The sequence below is a fragment of the Sus scrofa genome, chromosome 4 (genome assembly GCF_000003025.6).
Source record: "Sus scrofa isolate TJ Tabasco breed Duroc chromosome 4, Sscrofa11.1, whole genome shotgun sequence".
In the NCBI taxonomy this organism is placed as follows: Eukaryota; Metazoa; Chordata; class Mammalia; order Artiodactyla; family Suidae; genus Sus; species Sus scrofa.
Window position 1 is genome coordinate 13,753,635 of NC_010446.5, and position 15,235 is coordinate 13,768,869.

Consider the following 15,235-nt stretch of genomic DNA (forward strand, 5'->3'; position numbering starts at 1 on the left):
AATTCTACCTTTCTTGATTCTTTGGTCTAAAAATTAAAACATCATGGACTGATTAACAGAGGAAAACCAAATTTAATTGCATATGTATTGGGTTCCATAAGAATATGGGACCCACAGACCATCAGGCAGTTGAGGCTTATTTGCCATTCTGATCTAAAGAGAGGGGAATAGAGATTTGAGACATCAAAGGGAAGACAGATAATTCACAGGAAAATGGAAAGAACAAACGTTTAGTAAGCAAATGTTTGCCATGCCATTCAGAGACAGTGGGGCCCAGAGAGGACTTTGATCTCTAGGCCCTGCTGAGTTTCCCCATGTTACCGAACCTAGCCCATATTGTTTGTACTTACCTCCAGTGATAGTTCTCTTCCTGCCCCAAGCCCTCTATCTAAATTCTTTTAGGCAGTTAGGAAGGAGGTAAAAAGCTGTTCCTGAGTCTTTGGGGCTGTGAACAACTTAGATCAGAGTAATCCACATGCCAAGGCAGCACATTTTAGCGGGGGGCTCATTTTGAACCCCTTCACTCTGATAATCTAATACTCCAAATTGAGTAAGAAATTCCAGTGGAGATCTGAACTACAGAATAAAGATGAGTTATCACCCTGCTTGTTCTGGATACTGCAGAAAATGGCCCCATTTATTTTTTGATAGCTATTCCACATTGTTTATTAATGTTATTATTGCAGTAGGCTAGAACACATTAATCCTTTTTTGTACTATATAGGCACATTTATTCTTTCTGATACTTACATTTTTTTTTTTTTAGTTCAGTTGCAAAATGTTGTATGTATGCTTGGTATAATACATGCTTCTTAGATTTTGCCCAGTATTCCAGATTTCCGAGGACATTTTAGATTTTAGCACTGATATCCAGATGGCAGCTCAGATAAAAAAGACCATGGTCTTTAAAGTCTGACAGACCTTGATTAAAATTCTGGCCTGGCCACTTATTAGTTCTTTGGTGCCAGGAATTTAACTTTCTTAACTTCCTTTTTTCTTTTTTAAAATGCAATCAAAGATTTATTATATCATTACATAATATATCATTGTATATTGTCATATAACATACTATCATAATATATATATAATATGATATAATATCATATAGTACCATTGTGAGGATTAATAAAAATAATATATATAAAGTGCTTGTCACAGTTATTAAATGCTGATTATTAAATTATGGCTTCTTGGCTCCAAACACTCTCTGTTTTTAGCTTTGAGACGCTGCAGCTGGGAGTCTTCAATGCACTTTTTTCACCAGCTGGCTTCCTCTTAGGTTCTGTCCCTAGAGGACACTACTAAAGAGCCTGGAAGACCAGAGGAGGATGAAGGTTCTTGCTCCTTCCTGTTTGCTCACCATCACCCCACCGACAGTTTTTCATCCCAGCAGTGAAAATTGTGATCAATTTCCAGGTTTTCCCACACTCTCAGAGCCAGACACATCATCCACTGACCAGAAAGCACAGGAGGGACAATGCCCCTTCCTCAAGGTCTAAACCCAGTTCAGCAGTCATTGTTCAAGCGCCAGAGACAACAGCATCATTTGAGCCGTGTACTTCTTTAGAACTTTCCTAACTCCACGTGGCCTTTCCTCTCAGTCCCCATGATCCTAGCCCCTTCCTTTCGCTCCCTCAACTGGAAGTGTTTCTTGCAGTGACTATGTCTGAATTACCTCACTGTTTCTTTTTTTGCCTTTTTAGTCCCCACCAAGTTGTCAATTTAGTTAAAAATAGTCAACTAATATTTGTTGAATAACTTTGTGTCCTAGTCATAACTTATTTAGAAAAATTTTGTTTCTATCTGAACTTTAAAATAATACTGCTATATACTATAATTTACATTATGTATTCATCCACATTGCGATTTTTCCAAAATTCATCTGGAGTTCTATAGCTTACCTTGTCCAAATGTAGATGATCTCATAGAAAATGCACTATTTGGAGTTCCTGTCGTGGCTCAGTGGTTAACGAATCCTACTAGGAACCATGAGGTTGCGGGTTCGATCCCTGGCCTTGCTCAATGGGTTAAGGATCTGGCATTGCCGTGAGCTGTGGTGTAGGTTGCAGACACAGCTCAGATCCTGAGTTGCTGTGGCTCTGGTGTAGGCCGGCGACTACAGCTCCGATTCGACCCCTAGCCTGGGAACCTCCATATGCCGTGGGAGTAGCCCAAGAAATGGCAAAAAGACCAAAAAAAAAAAAAAAAAAAGAAAGAAAGAAAATGTACTATTTGCCTTTTATATTAAAATTCCTGGAGTTCATTGTGTATCAGCAGTAAGGAACTCAAATAGTATCCATGATGACACAGGTTCAAACCCTGGCTTCACTCGGTGGGTTAAGGATCTGGCATTGCCGTGAGCTGTGGTGTAACTTGCAGACATGGCTTGGATCCCACATTGCTGTGGCTATGGCTGTGGTGTAGGCTGGCAGCTGTAGCTCCAATTTGACCCCTAGCCTTCCATATGCCACAGCGGTGGCCTCAAAAAGACAAAAATAGAATAAAATAAAATAAAAAATTCCAGCTTTGCCTATTTAAAAATTCTTGAGATTGTTAATTAAGAACTTTTAGATTGTTTGAAGGTCATTTTCTTGAATCATAGTGTTTATAGACATAGGTTCTAGGGTAAGACAGATGTAGATTTGAATTGAGTCAATACTTGTGAGCTCGTAAACATCTCCATACACTAATTTCCTCAATGTTATTTACGTAATAACAATGTTATCTACTTATAAGCATTCTCAGAAGTATTAAATGAGAAAATTCAGGTAAGTCATTTAGAATGGATATTTCTTTTTCTTAATTGTGACGATAGTTTCACAAGTGTATACATATTTAAAATGCATGAAACTGTACACTTTTAATAATGCAGCTTGGAATTCCCATCGCAGTGCAGTGGAAATGAATCCGACCAGGAACCCTGAGGTTGCAGGTTCGATCCCTGTCCTCCCTCAGTGGGTTAAGGATCTGGCCTTGTGGTGAGCTGTGGTGTAGGTCACAGACACGGCTCAGATCCCTTGTTGCTGTGGCTGTGGTGTAGGCCGGTGGCAACAGCTCCGATTAGACCCCTATCCTGGGAACCTCCATATGCCGTAGGTGCTGCCCTAAAAAGAGACAAAAAAAAAAAAATTAATAATGCAGCTTATGGTATGTCACATATTCATCAGTAAAGCTGTTGGAAAAATCTTCAATTGCCCCTTAATTTTCAATCAATAAAATAAAGTCTAAAAATCCCCATCTAAAACCTAAAGAGTCCTTCACAACCTAATTCGAATACATGATTAGTATGTAACAATTTTCAGTGTTTGTTTCCAGATATCCCACATCATTTTAGGCATCTTTTTCCTCAGGAATATATGGCCTGTTCTTAACAAATTCTTGGAAAAATGAGTTGAGATATAGGTCTCCTTATTGACCTACGGGTTCATCCCTACCTCCTTTCCTCCCCCAATCCTTATCTTTTGTCTATCTACCTCACATTCACCCATAGATATTTAATATGTACTAACCATAAACTATTCTTCTAGTCCTTATAGCTATGGGCTTGAAAACTAGACAAAACAAAATGAACAAAAAAGTCTTCCCTCTCTCTAGAGCTTACAATGTAGCAGAAAAATGGAAAATTATATTTACACTTGTTCTTTTAATTTAAGGATTTCTCAAAAAGTACACTCCTAAGGATGGGTTTCCTGATGGAGTAACATATAAGTTTTCTCTAGGAAATCACTTAGGTGAATTTTTTCCACGTACTTGAAAGTGACCATTTTGAGCCTTACCAAGAAATATATATTAATTAATTATCTGAAAGTAAAGTATATAAAAATTTAACCCCGTTTGGGAGAAATATCTTTATACCCTGATGTGAAATGGAATGCAAATAAAAGCGTCTGATTACCCAATTTCAGATCACTGTCCCCCTGCCTTTTACTAACTCCTATGTTGCCAAATAGATGCCTCCTGCCTCCCACGGCTTCTTCTTTCTTAGAAAGGAAAAAAAAAAAAAGAAAAGCCACCTTGGCGAATGATCTTTTCATTAGTACCAAGAATCACAGTGCCACCTGCTACCTGATCACACCTACTGCAGAGGGGAGAACGGTGGGGGGGTTGGCAGGATGGCCCTCAGAAATGACCAAGCTTCATATTATGGTCTAAAATGGCACCTCCACAATAGAGAGAAATATTAACGACCATGTATGTTTGGAGATTCAGGCATCATGCAAGGTTTCGAAATGAACAATGACTTTCTTTCTTCCCTCAAAACAACAGCAAGGAGTTCCCATTGTGGCTCAGTAGTAATGAACCCAACTAGTAACCATGAGATACAGGTTTGATCCCTCGCCTCACTCAGTGGGTCAGAGATCTGGCATTGCCATGAGCTGTGGTGTAGGTCACAGCTCTGATCCTGTGTTTCTGTGTCTGTGGCTTAGGCTGGCAGCTGCAGCTCTGATTTGACCCCCTAGCCTGAGGACTTCCATATGCCACACATGCAGCCCTGAAAAGCGCCCCCCCCAAAAAAAAAAGAATAGAAAAAAGAAAAAGAAAAAACCAGCACACCAGCAAGTAGTGTAGTGTAATAAACTGATAGGTTTCTCCCTATTTGTATGAGGCACAGGAAGAAGGGCATCACAGAGGAGGAAATGCTTCCACTGAGTCCTGAAAGACTTCCCTTCAGTGATTTCTCTAACTGATGTTTAACCCCTTCAACCCACAGTTATGCAATGCCTGTAATAAATGATAAATAAACAAAAGGTTGCGATCAAGGTATCAGGTATTCTTTGGGGTAACCGGGTAGTAGGAAGAAACATTTAGTTTATTACTCTACTTGAACCACTGAATGTGAGGTTATTGTTTATTTTGATAGAAATTATAACACATTCTTTCTCACAGACTGGACTTAGAGATGACCCAAATAGAAAACCATGTGTGAAATTATTCCCAAAACACTGGAGGGAGGGCAGGGAGATGGAGAAAGAGAGAGGTTGAGAAAGAGGGAGGGAGGGGAAAAAGGGGTTGGAGACAAGGGTAGGATTTAAGCATCTGTTGGAAAAAGCAGAAGAATTAGAAGAAAACTTCCTGGAGAATCAAGTCATTATGCCCTTCTTGGAGCAAAAGCTCAGGAGTGGCGTTCATCTATGGAAATAAAGACTAAGAAATGCATGTAATCTGTACCAGTCAAGCAGCTGGAGAGAAATAGGGTCTTAATTCCCACTTTTGGTCCCTCCAGAGGAGTGGTTTTCTGCTTTAACTCCGTCTTTGTTGAAGCCACACCAGCCTTTGTCTCTGAGTTCCAGAGAGCCTATTTCCCTCTGAGTTTATTTACTCTCTCCTCTTCTGCTGCCCACATGGCGTTTTCCTTTACTTACAGGAGTCCTAAAGACCTGAAACAGCAGCAGGCAGATTAAAAATTAATAAGAGTCTCAGAGGGAGAGTACCAAGAGGCAGTTGGCTCTGTGATCAGCAATTTTTTGAGGTTCTTTAAATACCCAATTATTTTCAAGACACCTACGGAACAGAAACTATAGGACATGAGAAATAGGTTTTCAGGCCAGAGGGAATACATTTTTAAGCAAAATTCTTTTAACTTGAAGAAGAGAAGAATTATGTCTATGATGCTGCTCTTCATTGCCAACCTCTCTTCCCCAAATCTCCACCTATTTTTTTTCTCTTTTATAGTTTGAGGTGACTGGCCCAGCAGGAGTGAGAAGAATTTATCTTCAGCATAAACTTCATTATTCTACAGTGTTTCTTCATTTGCCTGAGAGGTAAGGATGCTATGTAGACAGAAACAAAGGAAGAAAAAAAGAAAAAGAAAAAAGAAAGAAAAAAAGGTAGTGAATGAATTAAAATCGGGCCCAGGAATACTTGATGATACACTACATCTCAACTCAACCAGAAAGAAAATTTAAACCTGATATGTCAGGGAATTGAGAAGAACACATTTTTAGATTACTGTGTTTCTTTGAATGAAAAACACTTTCTTAAAGAGCCTAATGAGTGCACAAAGCCATAAAATGGCCTCTAAGTACTGTAAAAATGAATCCATAGGAAATATTTTGTCTTCCACTTTCATTCTGCCGTTTCCTAAAACCTATATTGTGGTTAGTAAAATATTTATGTGTTGCACTCCAGAAACGTATTATTTATGACGCTGACACAGGAAGGACTGCATCTGATGACCACATTTTCATTTAGCCATGGGAAGGAACAAATTGTAGTTGAATTACAAACATGGAAACACATCAGGCAGGGTGCAAATAATTTGTTTACCCTAAGACAGGGTTGTCAGGAAGCAGTACGGTAATATGGCTCAGAGGAAAGTCTCTGTTATCATTACCTTCCAACAGGTTGTCAGAAATCAGCAGGCTGAGAGGGAGTTTTCAACAAAGGCAGTAAAGATAAAACAAAAAGGTGGGGTTTTTTTTGTTTTGTTTTGTTTTGTTTTTTTAAGTAGTGTTAATGGAATGCCGAATTATTAGCATTGCAGAAAAAACAAATGGAAATTTTGGTACCTAGCAGAGTCAATTTACTATGACTTTTTTATAATGGGTGTGTTATTTTTCAATCAAATCTAATGTTCCTTTCCACTAGTAACTGTTAACTTTAAAAAAGCAGGAAGCTCAGGTGATCTGAATTATGTTTTCAGAATTGTCTAGTACGTCTTACTGTAAATCACTTAGCTGTCTGAAACAAGATCTTTGTACTCTACTCTCCTGCTCTAAGAAAAAATTATGTATATATTTGTGAATGCTACAATTATAAATTGTATGTTGAAATTACTTAGAAGAATTAGAAGAAAAACTAGAGAATAAGAGAAATTAACTACAAAATACTATCCCATGTAACATTTATTGACCATTTATCAAGAACTTTTGTAAAGAAAAAGTTACTTGGAATTCTGGTTGGCTATAATCTATATGACTCATGCTTCCTATTTCTCTCATTTTGTTTTGTTTTACTGGAAATATACTTCATGTATGAACTTGGTTTTTTCTTTTGTTAATTTTATTGTTTACACATTTATTTTTCTCCCTCTTTTCTAAAAAGGATTTGAGATTAACCACAGTATACTTCTCTTCATGGGACAAAAACAAACCACCTGTATTAGTTGAAAAGGGATTACCCATAGGTGACAGTATGTCAGTCTGTTGCTCAAAAAATGTCAGTTGCTTCCTGTTGTGCACTGAATAAAATTGAAATACTCTCAGCATAGCATTCAAGGACATTCATATTCTGTCCTCAACCAGCATGACAGAAAACAGAGAAAGTCTTGGAAGTCTGGGAGTTCCCATCGTGGCTCAGCAGAAATGAATCCGACCAGTATCCATGAGGATGCAATTTTGATCCCTGGCCTTGCTCAGAGGGTTAAGGATCCGGCATCACCGTGAACTGTGGTATATGTAGGTCTCAGATTTGGCTCAGATCTGGCGTTGCTGTGGCTGCAGCATAGGCCAGTGGCTGCACCTCCAATTTGACCCCTAGCCTTAGAACCTCCATATGCTGTGGGTGCAGCCCTAAAAGAACAAAAAAAAAAAAGTCTTGGTAGTGTGAATATTGATTATACTACCAGTCAGTTGGATCAGACTTAGCTATAGACTTAGTCTTTCTGCAAGAGATTTTCCAGGAAATAGTTTCTGCAAGGGATATGATGTTTTCTGACTATAACATGAGTTCCAAAGCAGTCAGAGCTTATGATTGCTCTTTGTTCTCCTTATTTGTGTCTTTCTAGGTTACAAGAGGTCTGATTTTTCCTTTCTTAGGGTTCCAAGCTTCTAGCATGCTTCCTGTATGCAATAAAAATTTCTGGACTCTATTGCTAAACCTTGCCTCATTCTAGGGTTCTCTTACTGTTCTCTCGAAGTTCAAAAACTATGCTTTTTCTTCTTTTAGCATCTGTCCTTTCCAATATGCTGTTAGAGTCAGACTAGGAATTTAAATCAAGAAGAAAGACCCATGGCGTAGGTCCATTCCTAAATTGAGACCTGGATTCCACATTAACGGCTTTGGTAGTGGCATTTTTAAATCAGTAAGTGTCTGAGGAATGCCACTGGCTACTTAGAGGTTTGAGTGTCTTATTCATTCAATTGCACTCCCAAATGTATGTTACAACAAACATGCTCAAATGAAAGGTGCCCTGATTTAGGCTAGCACTTAAGTATCATGATGTGGAAGAATTTCTAAGCCCAGCTTGGAACAAAAAAAAAAAAAAATAAAGAAACATGCATATATATGTTTGTATGTTCATGTGTGCATACATGATGTGAATATGCTGGGAAAGTTGTAGAGAATGAGTAATTTCCTTAGTAGTCTTCTGGGTTTAGGGTGTGTGTGCATCTATGTATGTGTGTTTTCTGTGACTTCATGGTTTGGTTATCACTAATCCCTAACATCAAGATTGGCCTTTTTTTCAAACTTAAGTGTAATAACAGAGGCAAATGAAAGTGATTTGAAGCTTGTCTGTTATTTCAGTTTATTGCACCCCTGTCCCTGTCTAATGTGTGACATAACTTCTACCACACCAGTTTTAAGAAAGAATAGGCTAGGAATGAAATAAAAATTAGTTTATCATTTTCAAGAAAAAAATAGCTTAGTATTGATCAGGTTATTCATGGAAATAATGACTACTTGGGGTCTAAACTAAGATCACTGTTGTTATGTGACACTGGCTCACCTGGGGTCTGGAATATTAGATTTAAGGAGAACTTAAAATTTAGGTGGCTCAGAATTGACACCTAATTCATTGAATTGCCACATTCATTTTAAATGTAGAGTTTCCACAAGTCTCAGTCAGAAGAAACTCAGAAAAGAGTCATTTTTGAGCATAGATAGATGTCCCCTTGGCAGTCTTAGAGGCACAGGAGTAAAACTGGAGTCTAAGAAGGGAGGCTTTGCCCAAGACAAAGAAAGGACGGAAAGCCCAACATGAGTTGCAGCAAGAGATCCATGGCAATAATGCAGGACTCCTCCAAAGAGTCAGAGGAGGAGGTCTGGAAGCCAGAAATGACTGAGTATGGAGACACCTGTAGACATCAAGGGGTCAGGGAGTGACAAATCAGCTTGGAGCTTCTTTATCTTGATACCCATTGATTGGCACCTGGTGTGTGAAGACTATAATAAAAGATTTAGCAGTTGGCTAGGAGATTTCAGTATCTCTCACCCCTGCAAGGAAACTGTGAATGACCAGAAGGGAAATTGCTTGCTGCTAAACTCACGAACAAGGGTGTCATAAGTCATAGGACAAAAATATGGTCTTTATCCTGAGTGTAAAAAAATAATTGGGCATAGAGTGTTTAAAGTGGGGGGGATTTCAGAAAAGTTACCTGAGGTCTAAAATGGAAAGTGATTTTCCCAACTGCAACCAAGTTAGACCATGGATTTACTGAATCCAGTCCTTCTTCTTGCCAAGATTATAGTACAAATGCTTTTATCTCCCTACATTTATTTCCCAGAAGAAACATAAGACTGGAGATGGGACATTCTGATCACATAAGATTTCTAAAAAATAAAATTCCTTTCCTTCCTTTCTTCCTTTCTTCCTTTCTTTCTTTCTTTCTTTCTTTCTTTCTTCCTTCCTTCCTTCTTTCTTCCTTCCTTCCTTCCTTCCTTCCTTCCTTCCTTCCTTCCCTTTCTTTCTTTCTTTCTATCTTTCTTTCTTTCTCTCTCTCTCTTTCTTTCTTTGTTATTCCACTGAATAGTAGTGGTTTTGTGATTTTTCTTCTTAAAGTATTTCAAAGGCATTGACTCTTGTGACTCTGTTTGTGCATGTGTGTGTGTGTGTTTGTCTGCATGTGTGCATGTGTGTGTTAAGGTTAAAGAAAGACTTAAAACCCTCAGTGATATGAAACCAAAAGCACAGGCAGCAAAAGTAAAAATAGATAAATTGTCCTACATCAAAATTAAAAACATCATTGCACCAAAGGATACAATGAACAGGGTGAAAAGATAGCCTAGGGAATGGAAGAAAGTATTTTCAAGCTGCATATATGCTAAGAGGTTAATATACAGATATACAGAATATATGAAAAAATCCTACAACTCACCAACAAGCAAACAGACAACCCAATTAAAAATTGAGCAAAGGACTTGAATAAGCATTTCTCCAAAGAATACAGAAAAATGGACAACAAGCATATAAAAGGATGCTCAACATCGCTAATCATTAGGGAATGTGAATCAAAATCACAGAGATATCACCCCATCTCCATCTGAATGACTATTATTTTAAAAAAGAGAGAGAAAATTAAAATCATTGGTGTTTGTCTTTCTGGCTCATTTCACTCAGTATGAGATTCTCTAGTTCCATCCATGTTGCTGCAAATGGCATTATGTCGTTCTTTTTTATGGCTGAGTAGTATTCCATTGTGTATATATACCACCTCTTCCGAATCCAATCATCTGTTGATGGACATTTGGGTTGTTTCCATGTCCTGGCTATTGTGAATAGTGCTGCAATGAACATGCGGGTGCATGTGTCTCTTTTAAGTAGAGTTTTGTCCGGATAGATGCCCAAGAGTGGGATTGTGGGGTCATATGGAAGTTCTATGTATAGATTTCTAAGGTATCTCCAAACTGTTCTCCATAGTGACTGTACCAGTTTACATTCCACCAACAGTGCAGGAGGGTTCCCTTTTCTCCACACCCTCTCCAGCACTTGTTATTTTTGGATTTATTAATGATGGCCATTCTGACTGGTGTGAGGTGGTATCTTGTGATAGTTTTGATTTGCATTTCTCTTATGATCAGCGATGTTGAGCATTTTCTCATGTGTTTGCTGGCCATCTGTATATCTTCCTTGGAGAACAGTCTATTCAGGTCGTTTGCCCATTTTTCCATTGATTGATGGGCTTTTTTGCTGTTGGGTTGTATAAGTTGCTTATATATTCTAGAGATTAAGCCCTTGTCATCATTTGAAACTATTTTCTCCCATTTTGTAAGTTGTCTTTTTGTTTTCTTTTGGGTTTCCTTTGCTGTGCAAAAGCTTTTCAGTTTGATGAGGTCCCATGGATTTATTTTTGCTCTAATTTCTATTGCTTTGGGAGACTGACCTGAGAAAGTATTCATGATGTTGATGTCAGAGAGTGTTTTGCCTATGTTTTCTTGAAGAGACATTTTTAATCCATATTTATAGCAAAATTTCATAATAGCTGAAAGGTGGAAGAAACCCAGTGTGCCTGGATGGATGAATGGATAGACAGTATGTGGTACATACAATGCAATGAAATATTATTCAGTCTTAAAAAGGGAGTGAATTCTAACACATACTACAAATTGGATGAACTTCGAGAATGTTAGGCTAAGTCAAATATTCTAATCACGAAATGCAAATATTATGTGATTCCATTTAGAGGAGGTCTCTTGAGGAATCAAACTCATAGAAACAGAAGGTAGAAGGGTGGTTCCTGGGTGTTGAGGGGAGTGGGAAATGGGGATTTGTTTAATGAGTACAGAGTTTCGGTTCTGCAGGATGAAAATGTTCTGGAAATCTGTTCACAATACAAATACGCTTACTACTGAACTTTTCACTGAAAAATGGCTAAAATGGTAAATTTTATGTTCTGTGTATTTAACCATAATTTAAAAAAACAACCACCTTCCATTAGTTCCAGTAGGGGGTAAGGGCTAGATTGGGACCATAGGGGAAAGCAAGAAGAAAGCTGATAAAAGAATAAATACTGGGCACTTGTCAGTCTGGGATACCTCTGAAACACTGTCTTTGATACTCACAAAAATTTTGTGCAATTGATACATTATCACCATATATACACAAATGTGCAGTCTGGGGCTCAAATAAGTTAAGATTTTCCAAAGATTATCGTATTAAAATTTGCAGGGGAGTTCCTGATGTGGCACAGTGGGTTAAGGATCTGGTGTTGCTGCAGCTGTGGCATAGGTTGCAGCTGCAGCTTGGATTTGATCCCTGGTTTGGGAGCTTTCATATGCCATGGTTATGGGGGAAAAAAAAATCATAGGACTAGAAGTCAAATCCAGGTCAGTCTGACTCCTATACGTGTTCCAAGAAATCCATATCCCTGGCACCTCCTAAATTTATTACAGAAATCATGTCTTAAATACAGGAAAGATCAGAAGGGCGGGGGCAGGTTGGACTTTTAAATAGAGTGGCCATGACCTACTTGAGAAGTTAGCTGTGGTAGGCAGAATAAAGGCCCTCCGAAGATATCTGCATCCTAATTCCCAGGACCTATGCATATGTTGTATTACATAGCAAAGGGCCATTAAGGTTCAGATGGACTTACGTAAGCTAATCAACTGATCTTAAAATCCTGGATTTTAAGGATGGAGGGGGACTTTGAGCCAAGGAATGTAGGCAGTGTCTAAAAACTGGGAAAGGTATGGGAATGGATTCTCCCTTAGAGTCTTCAGAAGGGAATGCAGCCCTGCTGACCCTTGATTTTAGCCCAGTAAGACTCACACTAGACCTCTGACTTTCAAGAGTATATGATAATAAATCTGTGCTATTTTAGGCCAGTAAACTCATGGTGATTTGTTATAGCAGCCACTGAAAGTCAATACAGTCACATTTTAATTTCTTTTGTTTAATCTGCCTTTTCCTTAAATTCATATTGTTTTGAATTTTTAAAAAAAGTATCAAAAACTGTCAAATCTACCCCCAGTCTGGGAAGTTTTAGGTTATTGTTTTGTTGATTTCTTTCTTAATTGGTTTTCTTCCAAGAGAAATGTGTATTAGGGCTGAAAGACCCATTAGGACCTGGAGAAATCATGAGTGTAAAAGTGAGAACTGGGTCTAACAAAGGTTAGAATTGTGCTTCTGAGCTGCATTCACAATGGTGCTCCTGACCAGAAACACTTAAAAAAGATTACCAGACCCTGGGGAATTAGGCAGATGAGTACATAACCATTTATCTTGATTGATGGGGAGCAACCTAATTGCCTATAGGCTTCCAGAGGGATCAGTGACCTGCACGTATTTTCTCTATGTGCCAGACAGTCTTCTATATGCTGGTTGTGTGTTATTCATTTGGTTGTCACATTAAACTTATGTAATTGGCATTGTTATTCCCTGTGTAACATAGGAAAATTAAAGCTATTAGTGACTTGATAAAACTCAATTTTCTGCTGAATTTAAAGAGCCAAGATTTAAACCATGGGTTGTCAGATCTCAAAGACTAGGCTGTTTTTCCCAATACAGTTTGTCCTTGAACAACATGAGTTTGAACTGCATCTATACACAGATTTTTTTTTTTTTCAACAGTAAATACTATGATAATTCAAGATCCATGGGTGGTTAAATTAGTGAATGTGGAACCTGAGAACCCTGTATACAGAGTACACAGACTATAAATTGTATGTGGATTATTAACTTTGAAGAGGGTTGGTGCACCTAACCCATGCATTGTTCAAAAATGGTTCTTTAACCATTTTTAATGGAGCTTTGGACCATTCTGAAACTGAATGAAAGCAATAGTGTCTCTTCTCAGAAAAAAAAAAAATGCACACATAGCCGCAAACACATACACAAATGTGCACACATATGTTTGTATATAATTTTCAGGGGGCTCATTTGCCCCGTGAGGGTTACTTACAGGTTAAAAATCTTCGTATTTACCATCTTCTGTTAATTAGAGGCAGCATTGTTCTGTGGTTTATGGAACTATCTATAAGCGGAGCCCCACATGCCTACAGATAACATTTACTGCATATCAGACTTTAGGAAGTTAGCCTCTCCATGCCTCATTTTCCTAATTTATAAAGCAAGGTTGTAGTAGAACTGACCTCCTAGGGTGGCAGCAGAGATTGTAAAAGTTTTTACAAAAAAAGCTTTTAGAAGAGTAAATGTGCAATGGTATTTAATAGATGCTTTCTATTATCATTGATGTTGACTTGTGAGCTCTAGACTCAGGCAATACTTTTTCAAGGATAACCTTAGAATGATGGATGTAGCAGGAAAATTCCAAAGCATCAATAACTACAATACTTGGAGAAGAAAAATCTATGTTTTGGATAATGCACCTGCCATCCTTATTCAAAACTATTGACTCTTTGAATAACAGGGTCAGTAGAGACTGAGGAATGAATGCATTTTTATCTACCCAAAAGCATTTCCATGACACTTGTCTCCAGAGAACCAGAATGCTGAGAGAGAGAAAGATTAGACAAAACATCAGAAACTTGTGACTTATGACTTCAGGGGAGAAAACATTTCAGAATACCCAGCAATTAATGATGAAAGAACATTACTGTGAAGCTCCTTTGGGATGGAAGAGGAAGCCTTCAGAAGGCACTTGATGTGCTTCCCTTTATAAGAAAAAGGTAGAGGGAGAAACAAGTGACACTTTGATCAGCAGGGAAAAAAATAGTTTAGCAGTCATCATGCTGTGCAAACACACCTAGCCTCTTCTATGTAAGTGTATTACTAAGTGTCCATCAATGCTGATAAATTTAAATAAGAGCAACGATGGTTATAAAAGGAGAGATGTGTAAGTATGAGGAGGTCTGTGTATTACCTATTTCCTATATTTAAATAGTGTATCCAGAACATCTAGAGAGGTTCCAACATGGGAAAAAATATTTTCAGACTTCATGGAGGTACTGATTGATTATTTCAACCAAAGAGTTATTGTAACTAAAGAATTGCCTTATATTATTTCCTTTCCCTCTTTCTGTATCTTTCTTTCTGTTCCTTTTTCATTTCTTCATGCACTTAACAAACTTGAAACATTTTCCTTATTTAAGGCAGCATTCTACATGAGTGGGGAGTACAGCTCTTCACCTGAGATGCCCCCTTAAGGAACAGATATGCCTGCCAACATTATAGGTAATTAAGTTCTTCAAGAACCAATTCATAATGATACCAGAAGGACTCTTTAATCCAGGTCTTTATGAAGACAACTAAAAGATTTCCTGGAAATGGCTGAAGCCTTATACATTTATCTACTTACACTGTTTACTATGTGCCCTGGGCAGCCAGCTGCTAAAACTCTGGTAATGTAAAAAGATGATAATACATCTTTCTTGCTTTGGTTTGGTCACAGTTTGGTTGCACAGTTAGCAAAGGAAAACTGAAATATGAACCTAGGATTTCTGAGAGTAAATTTAGGTCCATTTAGAATGGAAATAATTTCAGTGAAATATTTGGTTTAGGGAAATTGGGGGCTATCACCAGATCATCCATTCTGAGATCATTGGTTTACTATGTCAATGTCAAGGCATCATAAGCATTTGGAATGATTCTTTTTGACCAGAATGCATATTTGATAGA

The 15,235-nt window shown here is 38.0% G+C and overlaps 1 long non-coding RNA gene across 1 annotated transcript in view; it reads left to right on the forward strand.

Moving 5' to 3' along the window:
• LOC102165543 overlaps positions 1-15,235 on the forward strand; it is a 603,985-nt gene that overhangs the window by 260,239 nt on the left and 328,511 nt on the right. The window contains exon 3 of the long non-coding RNA XR_002343107.1: positions 5,674-5,762. This is a non-coding gene — a long non-coding RNA (uncharacterized LOC102165543). The remainder of the gene's footprint in view (positions 1-5,673; positions 5,763-15,235) is intronic.